Source organism: Cynocephalus volans, chromosome 4, assembly GCF_027409185.1.
Source record: "Cynocephalus volans isolate mCynVol1 chromosome 4, mCynVol1.pri, whole genome shotgun sequence".
Taxonomy (NCBI): Eukaryota; Metazoa; Chordata; class Mammalia; order Dermoptera; family Cynocephalidae; genus Cynocephalus; species Cynocephalus volans.
In genome coordinates, this window is record NC_084463.1 from 69,130,483 (window position 1) to 69,150,908 (window position 20,426).

Consider the following 20,426-nt stretch of genomic DNA (forward strand, 5'->3'; position numbering starts at 1 on the left):
GAATACGTCTGTGTATATAAATAGAGGTGTATATGTGTGTGTGTGTGTGTGTGTGCGCGTGTGTGTGTGTATGTGTGTATGTGTGTGTATATATACTGCACATATATTAAGCAATTATTTTTGGTTTTGTTCCTCTTATTCTTTATCATGTAACATAAGACTTACTGACCTTATATCAATATTGTTAACTTTACATCATCGTATTTGTATTTAAGTCATGGGATATCAGGAGAAGAGTAAACCTCACCTAAGGACTTTATCTCCTCTTCTGGGAAAGGGATTAATGCATTTTCAATTGTACAGAGGATAGTTGCTTCATGTTAGGTCTCACTTGGGGATTAAGTATGGCTTAAGGAGATAAGTATGGGTAGCAAGTTGATAAAGGGTGGACTTGTGATGGTTAATTCTAGGTGTCAACTTGACTAAGTTAAAGAATAACCTTGAAACCTGGTGAGCATTAATTTTGGTGTGTCTGTGATGGTGTCTCCAGAAGAGATTAGCATGTGTGCCTGAGTGGATAGAGTGGGAAAGACCTACCCTCAGTGTAAGTGGGAATCATCTAATCTGCTGGGGACCCAGAGAGAGCAAAAACAGAGGAAAAGGCGAATCAATCTCTCTGTCCGGTTGGACTGGGATACTCTTCTCTCCTGTCTGTGGACATCAGAACTCGAGACCTTGGGCTCCAGGACTTACATCAGTGGCACCTCTGGCTCTTGGGCTTTTGTCCCTGAACTGAGAATCACACCATTGGTTTACCTGGTTCTGAGGCTTCCAGACTTGGACTGAGCCACATTATTGGCATCCAGATTGCAGACAGCCTACTGGGGGACTTCTTTACCTCCACAGTTGTGTGAGGCAATCCCCTAATAAGCCCCCTCTCAGATATTTATAAACATATCCTATTGGTTCTGGCTCTCTGGAGAACCATGATTACTATGTGGATCAGACTCTAACCTCGTGAATGTTCCATCAAGGCCTTGGATGTATGCATGTAAGTGCTACACATTTAGGGGAGAACCTAGAGTTACTCAGCTCCTTGGTCTTTTCATATTTTCCTTTTCTCCTGATTTTCATGCAAACTGAGGGCACACTCAATCTTTACAAAGCAAATAATCTAGTTCAATTAATTTTTGTTTTACTCTATTGAAAAATTAAGTTGAAAAGCTTTAGAATTCAAATCTAAGATACTGGCTTTCAGTTTGATGCTAAAACTACACCCAAATTTTAAACCTTGTTCAGGAAAATGTAAGCAAATAGGACTTACAAGTCGTGTACTTCAACCTGCTCATGCATATAATGATCATTTACGTATTCTTGTCTATTATGGCACTTTGAAAACCATACCATTTTCAAGCTTTGGTTTCCAAACTATGTTTTTTTCTAGGAACCACCCCCTAGAACACCCCCATCACTTCTGCTTTGATCTACTTCAAAATTGAGCTAATGCCCATATAAAATGTTGTGTGCAAAAAGTATTACACTACTAAATAAAGTTCAAAATTAATTGATATACTATATACAAGTCTCTCTATCATTTATTCCTACCATATGATTTTTAATGTAATTGTTGTAACTTCCCACTATTCTGGTGCTCTCTGTACTATTTAACTTATTTTACTCTGCTAGGCCTCAACTGACTTATTATCTTCTGATATTTATGTTCTTTGATCAACCTTTATTCATTCGCATAATCATATATACATATTTCTTCTCTATTTTTCTTGGCTGTGATTCTGTCTCCATTCTTATATACTTTATTTTGAAACTATAATGAGTCTCAGATTAATAATTTTGCTCTGGATGTATTCTGTGACTCATATTTTACTTTCCCTTTGCAAATTTTCAGTTGTAGAATTATTACGTAGAACATTTTTTTCCTATTTAGTCTAGATTATAGGATTGCTGGGTGAGGGTTATCGGGTTTCCTGTGCATCAGGATAGATTTTCAGTGAAATGTTCGATGTTATTATCTTGGTTTGATACCTTGGACAGTATTTTATTTGGTCCCAAAGATTCCAACTTTAAAATATGATTATTTCAATATTTAATATTACAATCTAGCGTTGGAAGCACGTGGCTATATTTATGACATCTGTTGTTGCTTAGCATACAAATAATTATTCAAACAATGGAACTTCTTAAACTATACAAATGCAAACACAAATTAATGAGAGTAAACTAAGCTGAATACAAATGCGTCCAGAATATATAGAATGAAAACAAATTGAATTTTAACTTTCTCATTTAAAATGTCCAAATAAAATAAACAAAAATTAATGCTCAGTCACAAAATAGATGAAATGATGTTAGATTGATATATATTTTGGAATACAAACCCTACTCAGGATAAGACTTTCAATGAAATAATCCAGCCATAATTTTCAGTGCATAGTCTATATTCTGCTTCACTAACAAGATCACTTGGATCATGTATTGTGTCAATAAACACGTTATATAAACGCATGGTAATAATCCATTCATCTTTTACCTGATAGTACCAATTAATTAAACATGTCTTCTCATCCAGTAATTACCTAGTTTCATTCCAGATGCCACAATCCAGATGCCAAACTAAGTCAAATTATTATATAATTTTTGATGATTTATAGCCCTATATCACATGCAAAACAAATGACATGATCTTAGCTCAGTGTTTTGCAAGTTGTGACATAAATCCGAGAGTTGTGCTGAATTTTACATGACAACTGCAGCATGGTTAGACAGGACAGTCCATTGTTCTATTACCCTTCTCTTTTCCTGTATCTTCAATTTTTCTCCTCTTAATGGTTTCCTGTAACTGTTTTTAAACCAGCTCAACTCTTTCGTTTATAAAGCAAAGAACCTCTTTGACCTCATGTTTCCTATCTCTCTCTATCCTTTCAGAGCCACCTTGATTGGAGGAGTTTTCTACTCACACTCTCTCCAATTCATCTAACTCCTGCACTTCCTAGCCATCAAAACCACTATCAACAACTTTGCTAATGAACAACTACATCCTAAATCTTAGATTTTAGCTCCTGTCTTACTGGAATCCTCTGCTGTATTTGACTCGTTTAAATACTTCTTTCAAATGTGTCCTTGCCTTGCTTTCCTAACACCACAATTCTTCTCTTCCTCACATCTCTCTGGGCATTTCTTAGCATCTCCAAACACTTATTTTCCTTGGCTCCTTTCAAGTCAGTGCACTGTGTAAATCCTTGGCAATTTAACACTACATTGTGTGTCTTCTAATTCTTGTTCAGTGTGGATTGTCAACATGTTTGTTTTGTAATTTTAAATTGTGAGCTCATTTTCAGTCTCTCTGTGAGGATTTAGAGAAGCATGTTTGGGAGAAATATTTCTCCAAAGGGATTTTGTATTTACTTCTTCTGAACACCCTGAGGTGTGTTTGTATAGAGCATGTGTGTATGTGTGTTTGTGTATGTTTGCATGTGTCTATAAATTTCCCAGTTTATGGACTCATAGAAAATGCTGATAGCATAGAATTGAACAGAAAACTCACATGAGAGCAGAACAATATGCAATAATTTTCATGGCAGACTATAATTTTTCTGTGCAGAGCTCAAAGCAAGCCAGAAAGCTTCTAGGTTAACTCTTTGAGCAAGGGAAAATATATATTTTTTTCTGTCTACTCTCCCACTGAGGCTACAGTCTTTACAAATCCTGGTTTGTATAATGGTCTGTCTCATTTCCAGTTTTGTGCTAGTTATTGGTCTAAGGCCTTGAGAATCATGTCCCATTTAAACCTCCCCAGAGGAAGCCACAGTATCCCCTCCTTCTGTGTGAATTATGCTTGTTTTCAGTTTTCTAGTTCTGTCCCTTGAAAGTTTTCTTTACTTTCCTGTAAACTCACCATGCATTTTAGAAAGTGTCTTTAGATATATGTGTGTGTGTGTGTGTGTGTATATATATATATATAATTTATTTATTTATTTTTTATTGAAACATAATTGATTATACATGTTTGTGGGGTACAGAGTTGACTCAGTATTTGTACACAATATGTGATGATCACATCAGGATTATTAGCAAATTCATCATTACAAAACGTGATTATTCTTTGTGTCCATTATTCAATTTCTCCCTAATTCCCCCCATCCCGCCACTAGTAACCACAGTTCTGTTCTCTCATTCTGAACATTCGGTGTATTATTGTGTTTGTTGTTTCTTTCTTTCTTTCTTGAGGTTGGAGAAAATTATATTAAGTGAAATAAGCCAGGCACAGAAAGAGAAATACCACACGTCCTCACTCATAAGTGGGAGAGAGAGAAAAGAAAGAGAAACACCAATGTCCAAGTTTCAATCCCTGTACAGCCACCAAAAAAACCCCGACAAAACCCTAATACTTCTAATACTTAATTGTTCTCAATAAGTAAGTTTATGTTATAGAATCAGTAATTTCCCAAACTCTAAGTCTTTGTTTCTAAGACACTATAGTCTAAAGTTGGAATTTCATCCAACTTTATGTTTGACATAACTCCTAAAATATTTTGGCCTTTCTATGAATTATTAATTCTAATACAGGATATAGAATTTCATTTCCCAGCAAACTTTCCCTTATTCCCTTAGATTGAATTAGTGGCCGCCATAATACACTGTGTATTTCTAAAAAGCTGAATTTCCTTAGCTGCATTTGTTATAATTATTTTTGATGTTGTCCATTTCTACCAACAGCCATGAGTTTCTTCCCTAGGGTATATTTTCTGAATGAATAAGTAAATAAATAAACCAAAATAATATTTTCAGGAAGAGTATCAACTTAAATAACTTCATATATTATTATTCTCTCAGAAACTTTATTACTTCATCACTGTGATTATATTATAATAAAATTACTTGTTTCTCTCTTTCTTACCTACTAGGTTTATGAACTGGTACAATTATAATTAGATTTATTATGTAGCAAACATGTATAAATGTTTAGAAACACATTAAACTTATTATAGCAACAGTTGTTGGGTGGTATTAATCAAAAATCTTGTTTATTAATATTGGAGGAGGAAAATGTATTAATTTTAGTTATGAGACATAGAATGTGTTGAGTCAGTAAACTCATTGGAAAAAGAATAGTCAGCAAAACGTGGAGGAGGAGAAGGACAGCTAAACAAGAGGAGGCTACAGAATGTTTACATTCCTAAGACCACAATGGTGAGATAAGGTAAGAACAAGGTTGGACCTAGGCCCAGTAGGACAAAAGTCTCAGTACAGATTGAACTCCACAAGAACCATTCCTGATTATCATGGTCATGAGAGTTCTCTTCATATTAATGAGAGTTTACTAATGCAAATAATGTAAACGGTAATGAGAACAACATATGAACTAGAACTATATTTGCAGATAGAACCAGGGAGGAGACTGAGACAGGTTTGTGTGCCAGACAGAAGGAAATCAATGAGGATTGCATACTAAAGGCATTGTGCTTGGGTATGTTGTCTTGGTGCTGCAGATCTGTGTTTCTTCCCTCTAGTGGATTAGTCAGTGAAAAAACACAGTAGATGTTTGGTGCTTATCTGCTACCTCACCTGCTCTACCTGGTGGCCATTACTACATGAGTAGAAACCCAACAGCTAAACACAGTCTCCTGCTTTGATGATATTATCGAATTGGCTCAAATTATCAGCATTTGTAAAAGCCTCTGCCTTAAAAAATCTTCTTAGCTTTTGCTGATGTCAAGCTGGATTATGATAGGTAGACAGAAGATTAAAAAACAACAGCAATGACACCATATTCCTTTATAAAGATGTTTACATTTTACAAATCATTTTCACATGTATCACCTCATTTGTGATTATGATTATGATTATTTTATTGTTACTATTATCATTCATATTTTTTAATAAAAAATTTCAGTTATTACTTAGAGCAAGAAAAGATAGATTACAGAAATTTATTTAACATTTCAAATTACTCTCTTTAGAACTGCCACTTCCTTTCTATTTAGTCAGCTAGATTAGAGTACAGAAAATTTTTAAAAAGTTTTCTTGCATGAAAAGGCTTAATTAATTATTCCCTTTCTAAAATTCACTGTATGCACAGCAATGGAAGCATGATTGGAACCCGCAGCTGGAAAATGTGTCACTATGATGGAATCAATAAAAAATAGAAGCACTTTCAGAAAGTTGACCCAGAATTAACAGTGTAACATGCCATGTGATCACACTGGGCCTGAGGAATGGAAAGAAAGCAGAATAGAAAAGAAAAGCTACTAAAACTCTTTCAATTGTCTTTGATATTCAATTTGCATGTAATGCATAGGGCACATTTGTCTAAGAGTTGCCATTTTCTGAGCTAATATAACAAGAGTTATAACTTTTTACAGTAAATCTGCAGCAGGGATCACCAACTTGAAGCCCTGAGTCAAGAGAAGATGAGCTTTATTTAGCTGTCAGATTTTTTTTTTTTTTTATTGAATATGAATGCTTTAAAGCAAGGTGTGCACTCAGTAAGCTGCAAGCTTTACCACCCTCTCCTACTACTACTATGCCACTTCAGGTATTTAAGTTAGCCTGGCCTTGTAGATATTTGCTTTTGGAAAACAAATCGATGCATTTTTCAATATAAACATAACTGTTTCTCGGTTTGGGGCAAACTGTAAAAGTAGTATAAAAAGTATATTTGTTAGTATTTCCTCCTTTTGCACTAGAAAGAGTGCATTGGGAAAAAAAAAGGTGGACTTACCACGCCACTTATTCTTTTATTCAACAAATGCTTATATACTGCCTCGTTTATTTCAGTTATTGTGTTAAACACTTTATTAAAATAATATTATTATAGTATTCCTTTTGAGAAGAAGTTCACAGTCTGGTGGACAAGACAGACATAAACTGATACTCCAAGATGGAGACTATAATAAAGGACAGGCAGAGGGACTAAGGAGGCACAGAGGAGGAGTAGCTACCAGAGGAAAAGGAAAGGCTGACTGGAGGGAATGATACCCACTTGTGGAGGTGAGTTTGAAGAGCTGTGATTAAAGACATAGAGACCAACAAGTAGGATATTATTGTAGGCCCAGAAAGAGATGATAAGAGGATGAATTACAGCAGATGTGGTATGCACAGAATATAGAGGTCATATCTAGGAAATATTAAGATTTAAAAAGGCAGAATCTAATAATTATCAGATGAACAATAATTATTAGATTTTGAGGGGGATAAAGAAGAGTAAGGACAAAGAAGAGGGAGGACCAAAGGATGCCTTTTGGTTTCTATCTTGAATGAATGAGTGGATCGTTGTGGTATCACTTTGAGTTTGATGTGTCAGGTGTCTAGTGGGTAGTTGCCAATAGGAATATGAAGTGCAACAAGAAGGAATGGGTTAAACGTATAGATTTTGAAGGAAGTGACTATATGAGTCTGGCTGAGTTTCTTTAGGAAGAATGGTCAGTGAAACCCTGGTCTGAGGAAAGAACTGGGAAAGAATTCATTTCAAAATCATAGTAGATATCATAAGAAGAGTAAGAGACTTGGCAGAAAGAATCAAAGAAGTAGAATTTTTTTAGGGACTGAATGCTGAAAAGTATTAAACATTATAAAGAAAGATTTTGCAATTTTGCATTTGAGGGTTTATTTTTATAGGTCCATGAGTTGTCTGTGAGACTTTAAGACAATTGCTGTTAACATTTTAATGGTTATTTAGAAGTAGTGTAAGCTTATGCTCAATCATCTAGAGGACCTCCTTGAAACAGAGAAAATGCCTTGGGATTTTAGTGCCTGCAATTATATTTTTAATTAAAATCACATTTAAACTACCTCAGGGACAAATGTTATCTACAAATGTTAGGCAAACAAATGTATGCCAATTGCTTGAATAAAAATATAGTGGTGAAAAGATGGAGTCATCAGATGGGTACCTGGTTTAGGTACATAAAGCACAAACTCTCACCAAAGCAGTCAAACTCCATGCACTCTGCAAGCATGTATATAGAGATCTTGTCATAGTACGTGCCAGCTTCTAAGAGATAATTAGCAATACGAGTAATAGTGAATTCTTATAACACATTTCAGGCTTAGGTTCACCATTTCAGCAACAATTGCATTAAATACAAATAAAATTTATGGCTTTGATAATGATACAATGCTAAATTTATCTCCAAAGGAATATGACTTCACAGAGTATCAGGTGAGAATTTATATATATAAAATAGGAGAAATTTGGGCATTTTTATAGGAATGGAGCCAGTAGAAAGGGAGATAATCAGGATGTAGAAGAGATTAGGGGTACTAATTAAGTAAGGCTTCAAGTAGAGGTGAAAGGCACATGTAAAGTTGACTTTAAATGGGACGTGTGGGTGTCTGGGGAGATTCCATATATTTCATAAATCAAAAGATTAGGCAAGATGTGTGTGGGTTTATAGCTTTATAGCTGCACTGATGAACAAGGCAAGGTTGTAAGAGTGAGATTTGATAAGGGTGTTGGAAAGTAGTGCAAGTTTCAAATAGTTGCAGAGGGCAGGAGAAGAAACTAACCAAGAACACATGAACTCCAATATGATAAGGGAGCAGGCTTATTTTACCCACAACTGTATTGATGCCACACATGTTTCATAGTAAGTGGCACATGGTTAATGTCCTATGTAAATTTATCAAATAAACAACAAAACACAAAACAAGCAGAGTGAATAATTTTCTGTCGTGTGTGTGGTAAGAACACCTAAAATCTACTCTCTTAGCAAATTTTCAGTATATAATACAATATTATCAACTACAGTCCTCATGTTGTACGTAGACATTCACCCTATATCACGGCAATTTTGTACTCTTTGATCTACTTTTCCCCATTTCCTCCCCATCCCTGCCCCTGGTAACAACCATTCTTGGTTCTTGACTGTAGTGATGATTTCACTATGTACAGGTATATCAAAACATCATGTTGTACACCTTAAATATATAAAATAAAATAAAATAAATGATTGAGTGAGTACTGGCAGATGATAAGATCTGAAACTGTGAAGCAGAAGTAGCAGCAGTCTAGAAACTCATGATTTTCCTCAGGCACAGCACAAGGATGTTGACCAAAGGGAATAATTCTGAGGAGTTGGTGTCTTGGAGTTCACCACTCCCCTTCTTTTTTTTTTTTTTTTGTGACCGGAAAGGAGATCGTAACCTTTGGCTTGGTGTCGCCCTCACCACGCTCAGCCAGTGAGCGCAAAGGCCATCCCTATATAGGATCCGAACCCGCGGCCTCGGGGCTCCAGCGGCGCTGCGCTCCCAGCGCCACACTCTCCCGAGTGAGCCAGGGGGTTGGCCCCCCCTTCTTGACACACACGCTTGTCTTCCCCTGGGAAGGGGAATACTTTCTTGGGATTCCTCTTATCTGACAGCTTATCCTGGTTTTTTTTGTTTGTTTGTTTGTTTTTGTTTTTGTTTTTTGCTTGTTTCTCCTCTTCTGGCCAACCTTTAAATATTGAAATAGCACTCCTTTTTCTACACTCTTTCCTTAGATAATATCTTCTATTTCTTTACTATTTCTATAAATTCTAATATGACCCGTGTTCCCAAGCTTCCATGGTTAATATCTTCAGTCTTGTCCTTTACTTTCCCATGAACTTCAGACTCAAATATCAATAGTTACTTGACATCTCTGTTTGGTTGTCGATTTGGCACCTAAAATCCAGCTGGGCCAAAATAGAACTCTTCATTCCCCCCCCCCCCCAAAATTTGTCCTGTTTTCCTCCATCCCAATAAAAAAGCATGACCATTTACTCAAATATTCTTGATTCCTATCTTCCCTCTCTTCCCACATCCAAATCATGAGCAAATCTTGATGGTTTTACTTGCAAAATACTGAAATCCATTTACTCCTCTATAGCTCCACCCTGCTGCCATTTTCTTGCCTCCTCAACTACAAGTCTCCTAACTACACCTCCTATTTCCAGTTTTCTTCCTCCCTAATTACTTTCCACTGAGCAGAGAATGTAAATAAGGTGGCATCTCATCCCTACTTAAAATTCCAGTGGCTTTTCATCATATTTAGAGTAATTCCAAGTGGTCTAAAAAACCCTAATGATTTTGCCTTTACTAAACTACTTTCCCATTGTCCCCCTCATCTACTAAACTCTGCCTAACGCTCCCTGTTTCTGTAATTTAAACTCACCTTCTCCTCCACATTAGGGCTTTTGCACCATTGCTCTCTCTTGCCTGGCTTTCCCTTGTCTGGTCTTTTCACCATTCTTTGACCAACAAAAATGCCAACTCCTCGGAGAGACTCTCCCTGACTTCTCTATGTAATGAGGCTCCCATAGCTCCAGTCACTCTCTACCACATGACCCTGTTTTATTTTATTCCTAGCCCCTGTCAATATTTGCAATTATCTTATTTATTTGATTGCCTATTTGTCTCTTTTGTCTAGGATAATGTAAATCTCACGAGAAGAGGTAACTAGACTGTCTTGTGTAATGATGTATCCCCAGGTCCTAAAATTGGCACATAGAAAGTGCCCAATTAATATTTGTTGGATAAATGAAATGTTTTTTGTTAAAAGAAGTAGCTAAGGAAGAGAGACAAGGAGGGTGGCTGGAAGCCACAAAAGTCTACTTTCAGGTTGCTGAGTTGACTGGCAATTTAAAATTTCCCCTCCCCTTTCGACCATGCACTAGTTTTTAATTAAAGCTCAGTTTCTGAAAGCTGCCAGCTATTTTATCACATAGAAGTTTAATGATTCCTTGTGAGGAAACCAATTATAATCATAACTATATATTAATTGTTCAACAGTTTAAGTTCAGGTAATGAGACAATCTTCCCCTTCCCAATTCACAAAAACATGACTCTGTCTTTTATATTTTTATCTGGGTGAGATTATGTTGTCATTTTCATACATTTAATTTTCACTAGCTAGAATATGATGAGGCTGGCAGTGTCCCCAGCAGCAGCGAGCCTGGGACTGGTAATTCCAGATCTTGCAGCCTCTCCCCAGCCTCCCACTGCACAGCCTCTAGTCTTAGATTGTCCTGACAATTATTTTCCATTCTGTATTTATCTAATTTATACCTGTTCATTCAGAATTCTGCTATTTATCTTTCTTTTAAAAGAAATCTTTTACCTATCTGGATTTTAAAAATGATTTCTCTTAAAATGCTAAGTTTATTTGAAAACTTTACAAAGTCAGGCAGTATTAGTTAAGCATGTTCCTTCTTTCTCTGATTATCTAATGTTAAAATGATAAGCTCCTCATGTTCAGATTTGAAAAGGCTCAATCAGATGGTGCATAGAGCATGCTGGGCCCAGAATGAATTAATTTATACCCTTAAGGCATTATCATAGGTTATTAATATGTAAATGCTAATTTTCTTAGAATTCTAAATGGTGGTTAGCTACAGTACATAAAGTTACTGAAGCTAATCACCATAACTGACAAGTTGAAATGCAAATTACACAAAAATATTTCACTTTAATTATATCACAATTAAGTACTTTCAGTTTCTCAGATGTGTTCTCTGAAGATGCTCTGGACAACACCATCAAAGATCACAATGAAATATAATCACGGGCTGCACTTGTACAGCCCCGCATATGCTTCCCTTCAGTTTTATGACATCTCAGCTAGAAAGCACATTTCAATTCTAAATTAAACTAATTGAGAGCTCAGTAAAAATATACAGGCTTGTTTGCACATTTCTTTCCCGAGTCAGGCCGTCATAATGGAAACACATGGCTCATTTTGCTTCCAAGGCCTATAAAGGAATAAGCAGAAGGCCATTTGCAATATTCAGCATGAGGAGCAAGATTCCATTCAGTGTAAGGATGGCTTCCTGGGCAGTAATTTGGGTGCTGCAAAGATCAAATCATTCTTTTATACTGCTAATATATAATCATAAAGGCTTCAACAAATGATCCCCTGGAAGGAAAGGTGAGAGGAAGAAACCAATTTCTAAAAAAACTCCTAAATCAAAACAGGTGTGTTTGCTTCTTGTAAACCTCCAATCATGAAGAAACAAAGTATAGGGGAAAAGGTACCCAGTGATTTACTACTTAGTATTCAAGGATTTGGAATATATTTTTACCTTTAAGTGGCTCCTTAATGAAAACATTTGATTCATCATCTACATTTTATACCATATAACTGAGCTGCATAATTGCAGTAAGATTCTTTTTCTGCTGGAGAAACACTTTTCCAAGGGTCTAAATAATATGTTGAAAGCTTTCCTTCATTGGAGGAGACACAGCTGTCTTCCTGAAAAGCATTTAAATGCATTTTGGAAGTGGGTAACATCAATTAGAAATGGAATAAAATAATATTTGGGCAGATATTTGAGTGGGATTTAGAAACAACTATTCTCATGAGTAGTACACTTCCTGAATAACTGAAGTGTCATCACTTCTTTTGGAAGTAGGATTTTGTGACATTTGTTTAATGTCTGTCTGTACCACTAGACACAATTCTGTGACAGAAAGGATTGTGACTGCTTTAATCATCATTTTTTTTTTTCATCAGATTCCTGCATATTGCTTGGCACATAGTTGGTGGCCAATAAATACTTGCTGAATAAATAACTGAGTGAATGGAGGCAAAGAAGAGATGTTATATGAGGAAGGTATGTGGGATTAATGAAGATATTTGGCCTAATTAATCTAGTGAATGAATAATACTTCATTATATTTAATTAAAGATGACACAAGTTACCAAAGTTAATTTACATACAATTTGTCTGGAATTCACAGCTAACACATTTTTAATGGGACAGCCTGCTCTGTGCTGTAGGCCAAGGATACCTATCCAAAAGCTCTAATGCCACCCAAGCAGATAGCTGGGGGAGGGAAAGGAAGAAAAAAAAAAAAAAAACCTTAACAATTATTATATGCCTACTGTGTGTCAGGCTCTGTAATAGTCATTTCATATTCATTATCTCATTTAAACTTCCTGACATTCTTATAGGTAGGTATTATCCTCCTTGTTTTTACTTTTTTTTTTTAAAGATGAAATTTGGTGAAGTTATGCAACCAATATGTTTACACAGATAAGTGGTGAAAGAGCGATTTTTAACCTAGCTCTGCTTCCAAAGTTCATGCTCATTCCACTACAACACTTGAAAAGAAAATCACTGGCTAAGTACTTCTTCCATCCGGCTCTGCTGAAGGGATTTTGGCCATAAAGCCTTTATTGCAACTGGAAGAAGCACTATAAGAATACTTACACTTCATGGAAACAGAAGTAGGTCTTAAGGGATTATGGAAAATTGGTTTCTTGTTAAAAAAAAAACACTTCTTAAAGCAAACCAAGTTTTAGCTTTCAATTTAAAAAGGACAAACACACATATAACTCAGACCAATAAGATCGCATCATCAATGTCTCAAGACTTTTTTTTATTGTAACTGTGCCTTGCTAAAACCCTTTGCACAAAATAAATCCTGGAAGAGAACTTACAGCTAACCACAGCTAGATGGAAATACGAAACATTTGCATGATTCAGTTTCTTCACATATAAATTCAAATGTTAAACAATTTCTTCCCCTTCTAGAATATAATATTAGAACTAGTAGTCAGATGTTAGTAAGGATCACAAAATGGCCAATTTAATTGTGTGTCATTATATGTTATTCTGCCTGCATTTAAATTTCAAGAGCAACTTTCAAACATTTGGGCTGTACACCAAGAAGGAAAACACAAAACAGAATTAATGAGACACTCCAGTTACTTTGTCAAAGTTATATTTTTTGAATTCTTGGAATATTTTCCAGAGTTTTCATAGTTAAATAAATTCCAGTTTATAAAGCCCTTTACTTCTCTCTAAATTATTAGGATATTACAAAACAGAATGATGTTTAATAAAAATGTTATTTCATTCTGTGTTACTAAGCTGTGAATTATTATTTAGAGAATACTATTAATAATCTTTTCAGCCTGCTTCTGTGTATGTGTTTCTGTGCAATGAAAACAGAAAATGCTTTCAGGTTTTGGGAAATTGTAGTAGAATATGCCTTGGTGTAATAATCACTATAATCACAATCTTAAGAGCATTAAAACTTGAAGTATATAATTCCTTTCTTTTATAATAAAATAGCATTTTTTCTACATATATTTTTCAGAATCATTAGAATTCTTTATGACCAAAAAAGTCAGACCTTATATTAGAACACAGGCTTTTGAAAAAAAATTGAAATGCATGTACCTCTGTTTCCTAGAGGATAAAATGAAGAGAAGTTTAATTATTCTATGTAAAGTAAAATAAATTATGCAATATAAAGTTTGATTATGTTGCTATAGACTGGGTGTCCCTCTAACCTCACCGAAGCTTAATCCTTGCTGTTAACTGCTGAGGGTGGGAAATCCTATTATGGTAATTGAAAGGTGGGGCTTTGAAGTGATTAGATCGTTGGACCATGCCGTAGTGAAATGGTGGTCATGGCTGTGGTTCTCAGGGCTTTGTCTCTCTCTGCTCTCTCTACTTTCACCATCCTGCAATGTGAGACTCTTGGGTCACTGTCACTACCACCAAGGCCTTCACCAGCTGTGTTCTCTGGACTTTGGACTTCCCAGCCTCAGAAACTGTAAGCAATCAATTTTGTTTTCTTTATGAATCACCCAGTTGCAGGTATTTTGTTATAAGCAACAGAAACGAACTCATGCATATGTATATAAAGTAATTAATGTCAGATGTTGAAGAGATCAACAGACACGTATATTATACCATATACTATACAGGGAGATTCTGAAATTTTCCTAAACAACTTGATTATTTAGCATGCTATTCAAAAAAAGAATATCTTTCAGAAATTGTATAATAACATTAAGATCTGTAGTTTTCTAAACAAATAATCATGAATATTTCAAATATAACAGTTCTCAAACATATGTAGACATTTTCTTAGAGAGATACAGAATTAGTGACTATTCTTTCAGTATGGCTCTTCAGCCACCTGAATATCCACCTAACATTAACCTCCACTAACTGAAGACTGAAACCCAGTACCCACAGGGACTGAGCATACACTGTAAATAGACGAAGCAGGCCAAGGCAAGGAAGGTGAGGTCAGCGATGAACCCAAGTGGACTTGTCCACCCTCAGGGGTTAGCCAGTCTCATCTCAAGGTGAGCATTGCCAAGAGGGATTAAAGGCCCAACGTGCCTGGGAATTCTGAATTTTTGATGGAATCCTTAAATCTGAATTTGTGTGACTATTCTGCTAATTTTTAAATGTTCACCAAGTAAAACATTAATTTATTTTAGAATGAATCAAGACAAATTTTATTTGTGGGCAACATATTGCCTAAAACTGACAGTTTTCAGGGACTTTTGCTGCCCCCATTCATTTAGGTTTGACCATAAAACTAAATTTTCTCAGCTTCACAGTGTTCATGTTAACCTGGTGCTCTTAAATTTGAGTAGTTTATTGTCAGTATTAAAATGTATGTGTAAGTATGTTAGTGTATATCCTTCTAGTGCCAAGGAGAAAATTTCTTTCCTGGATTATGGAATTCTGTGATCGCAAGAGACTTCAGTGACTATCTAGATAATCTCCTTTTACACAGGAAGAAAATGAATCCCTATTAAACACTGACAAAGTAAACAGATATCCTTAGCTCAGACAAAAAATAGATATAAAAAGTCTATTCAAATAAGAGGAACAATTTAACAGCAAGAATTAACTTACAAGTGTATATATATATTTAAAATGCATATAGCGCATATTTTGCTACTGGGGGAAGGAGACCTGTGAGCAAGGAAAGTGTATATACTACCTTGTGTCCTCTTATTATTTAAATTATATTTTATGAAATTGTTGCACTTAGAGAGTATGACGAATGCTTCTGTAGATTTTCGCCATGGGTCTGAGCACATTTGAATTACTCAAATATTTAATGGGTGGTATTTACATGTTACATAAATTGTTCTCTTTTTTCTCTTGCTGATTAAGACAAATGAGTTGCTTATTTCTCTGATTCACGTATAGGCAAACAGATATATAAGCTAAGGCTTACTGTATTGAGTCTTTAAGCAGATTTTTGTTTTTGCACTTAATTTTTTTTTCTGACAATATTCACTTACGTCGTGGGGTAAAGTTTCTAAGGACTTGATCTAAAAGCTAATTATTTTGAATAAGATTTTATATTTGTGGTAGCTATATATTAATTCAGCATATATTTACTGATCTGCATGTTGTGTTTCAAATACTCTGTTAGGGGCTGAGAACATAAAAATAAATAAACTGTATTCCATAATTTTAAGAATATATGAAATTAGAACTTTATGTGATGGTATTAAATTCTATCTTGGCTAGAAGAACTATTCACTCAACAATATTGAGCATCTACTTTGAGTTATGCTCAGAGTTAGGGAAAAACAAATCCTTAAAGATGAAAAGTATACCAATTCCATATTATGTGGGACTCTGTTAATGTCTACTTGTGGGCTACTCACCTCTATCTACCTGCATACATACACAGACGCAATATCTTCTCTAAAGTGTTGATTTGTCCAATAGTGTGATGCTAAAGACATCACTGGTTATAATTAATTTTTTAGACCTTGTTAATTTTGTGACAACGAGGTAGGAATTTATGAAGCTGTATTAACTTTTTTGAAATAACGACGATGCTTTAAGGACAAGATATATCTGACAAAGATAGTTTGTATAAGTATTTAATTCATTTCTAGACATTGGTTTAGGCACAGGAAAGATGATATGATACATAAGCTATAAAGAGAATGTTTAAGTGTGGGCTATACAATTTGAGCATTTAGACACGTCAGATGAGGTAATGAATGTGAAAGCAATGTGTAAACTGTGAAGTGATATGCCATTAATAATGAGCGTAACGGATGTTAGTCATTCTTTTCTGCTGCCCAACAACTGAAATATTTGCCTTATATTTAGGAAATTTACCACCTCATGAGTCTTGGAGCCTGAAAGTGCCAGATATTGTTTCCCCAGCCTCCCTAGCTACAAGCTGTGGATTCCTGTGCCAGTTATCAACTTATTGCTTCTAAGCTCAAATCTACTTTTCTTTGCCCAGCTTTGTGATACTGGCACTGGGTCCCAAAAACATTCTCCTTCACCTGCTGGTAGAATGCTAGGCTTTGTCAACAGAGGGCAATAGAGTGACCCTACAAAGTGACAGTCACATGAAGACATTTCCTTTGGAGTTTGGTCCTCCATTATCATTTTTCCATGCACAAGTCCAGTAGCTCACACTGAGGAGTCCCAGCAGCACCCTCAGGTCACACTCTTCCCACCAGCAGCTGCTTTCAAGCATCATCATCCCACCAGAACCCCCAGCAACACAGGGCTGCTTCTATAAACTTATACACCCTCCACACAATAACAGCTTCCAAAGTCTCTGCTGGCTCACACCTCCTCTCAATAGCAGCACTGCTCTGGCCCACCTGCACCCTCAGGTAATGGAAAGCCACTTCTAGAAACCTGCACCGGCCTGTGACTTGTGGCAAGTTTCTTTGCCACTTGCAGGCTGCAATTTCCTGTGGCAGCCACACTCTCATTGAAGAAGTCTAAGTTTGAAACTTGGCAGGGAGCCACCTTCTAGTCTTTAAATCCTTAGTGTCCACTCTTCCTCAGCCTAGCGATAGTAGCTATTCTTTTGCATTTGCTAATTCTGGACACCTTGGAGTCCTCTGACTGTGTTTTAGTATTTAACCTCTTTCTAGTAGTTAATGATTCTTTATATTAATTTCCCTCCTGCAAATAAATTGTGTGGTTTCTGACTCGTGATTAGACACTAATTGATATAGGTCATGATATGTATTCTGCCAATCCAAACAGGTGTCAGTGATGTACAGAAGAGGCAATTACAGGTGCCCTCTGTGGCTGCTGATAGATTTTAGCCCTGAGTTCCAGGTGCAAGAGGCTGCATAAGGTGTGCAGGGCTGAAACCAGCAATGGCACGAGGGTCCTCACCGGTCACTCATTTGTGTGCTGTCAGTTTGGGCAAGGTTTATGTCTTCTTGTTCTAGACTTAATTATCCAGTCCTCCTGGCAATTCTAGGAACTACTTAGTATCTTTTCAATAAATTATTTTTTGACTTAAGCGAGCCAGAATTAGTTTCTGTTGCTTGCTAGTTAAGAACACTGTTAAAAATAGCTAATATTGATCACTTAAAATATTTCAAACACTCTTCTAATTACTCTTATGTGCATTATCACATATAATAGGATAATATTAATCTTTATACAAATTCCAAAAAGTACCAATTATCCTCATTTTACAAATGATGAAACTAAAGCTCAGATAGACTAAGATTTGTCCAAGCTCACAGAATTAAGTGGCGGAGATGAGAGCACTCTATCTGGTTGCTCTAAATTGCACAAACTTTTTATTATTTTTGTGACAATGTGATCAATGCAATATTTTATTTTTCCCCAACAACATAGGAATTATATTTGACTGTCAATCTAGAAGAGAAAAATCTGTATCCATAGCTCAACTTTTACTGTGCTGTAGGACCGAGCTGAATCAACTGTTTCCCAGGGTATCCTGTTCTGATCACTTTCTGTCTATTTTTCATAGTTGCACATAAAAAATTGATATATTGGGAAGACCAAGTGAAACAATTACTAGTTCTCTATCCAGAGAATGGTCTAGATCAGGGAGGAGGAGGGAGCTGAAGGTAAGGTTAATTCTTATTAAAATTAAGGAAAATAAATTAGTGGGGCAGTAAGAATCCTATATTTTGTCTTCCTCATAGTCTGAATAATTTTCCTTCCTAGAATTTACACACCCTAACACTATAATTTGTTCTTTTTATCTTATTAACTTAAAATAAATACTCACAAACCTTATTTTTTCATTAAATACACTAATATCTTTTATTCTGGACAAAATGTAAAATTTATTCTTTTATTTTAAACATGTAATGATCTAATTCAGTAAGTAATTTTTTAAGGGTATTGGTTCAAAAGATAGCTTAAGTTACCTAAATGCTCAATCTCTGGACCATTTTAGGAGAAGACATGATTTAAACAATTTAAAGAGCCCATTACACTCAGCTACATTTTTAAAATTGCATAATTTGATTAAATTGACATTTAAATGTCAAGTGCTTTTCCAGTATTTCCTTTCTCATGATTGCTCACTGCTGAGACATTTGTGCATAATTAGGAGGGTTTTTCTTTCTTTTTTAATCGGTCTATCTCTTCAACCTTATGCATTGATAGGTTCTAGGGTCCAGTTGTCTTCTTTGTGGAATTAATTGTAGGGTGATTAAAGCTGACTTGCTTTATCACTCAAAGTTTTGGCATTTAGGTAAAAATCATTTAAAAGAAGGAATATTCATTTCAATAAATTAACTTAAACAGGTGACAAATTCTAAGTGTGTGATTATAGTGTTAATTTAGTGGAAATATGCTTTCATTAAAAAATGCCTTGAGCATGTAAATTTGGTTGAAGAGTTTAAATTTAAATATTTACTTAAATTTTTACTTATTTGATATGTGTAATCTAATGGACATGGACTATAGTTATGATATCTTAATAAAATTCATATACTGCATACATATCTATATTGTACATATATAGATAAACTGAAATATAAATGCAGGGAAATGCAAATTTTACCATTTTAACCTTTGAAATTAGAGAAGATTTAAAAAAAATAATAGTCAATATTGGTAATGGTATGATTAGATGGGAACTTTTGTTTACTGCTGATAGAAACATGAATTGGTACAACCTATAACACAATTTATGACTGCCTGTGAAGAGTGCTAACTGTCCTATCAGGTAACTTCTGGGAAGAGATCTTAAAGGACTAGTACCCAAAGATGTTCTCATCTTAATAATATAGCAATAGAGGGAAACAGGAAACAATCTAATTTTCCAATATTGAATGTTTTCAGTCTCACAGTTACAAATATAATATGATTCCAAATTTGGAAAGAGAGTAGAAAACGTGTCAAGATATCAAAAAAGCTGTCTCTCTGGGCTGACCCTGTGGCGCACTCGGGAGAGTGAGGCGCTGGGAGCGCAGTAGCACTCCCGCCGCAGGTTCGGATCCTATATAGGGATGGCCAGTGCGGCTCACTGGCTGAGCGTGGTGCGAGCGACACCAAGCCAAGGGTTCCGATCCCCTTACCGGTCACAAAAACCAAAAAAAATCTGAGAGATAAATATATGTGATTTTCATGTTTTCTTGTATAATTTTCAGCTTGAATTAGATTTACTATAATGGACGTTCACTACCTTTACAGTTAAAAAAAATAAGCCTTATTGTGTGTTCAAGAAGATAATGCCTGATTCTTATACAAAGAGTAAACAATTTCTGAGCTCTAGACTAAAGCTTTCCCCAACATCCTTGCTGCAGTGTATCATGGGTGGTGGAAACTCTTCATGCCCAATATTGGTGGCTGGGAGGATGAGATTTAGCCTGCTGTGGAATAGCTGAGGGAAAAATGTTCCAGGCAGAAAGGAGAAAATATAAAGGTCAGGATTAATAATTGCACAAGTAGTTTGTGCAATTACTTGTTTAATTAAGTTTT

General features: G+C 35.6%; 1 protein-coding gene across 3 annotated transcripts in view; it reads right to left on the reverse strand.

Annotated features, from left to right (window-relative positions):
• Nucleotides 1–20,426, reverse strand: part of GRIA4 (glutamate ionotropic receptor AMPA type subunit 4) — a 373,844-nt gene that overhangs the window by 227,946 nt on the left and 125,472 nt on the right. The window lies entirely within an intron of this gene.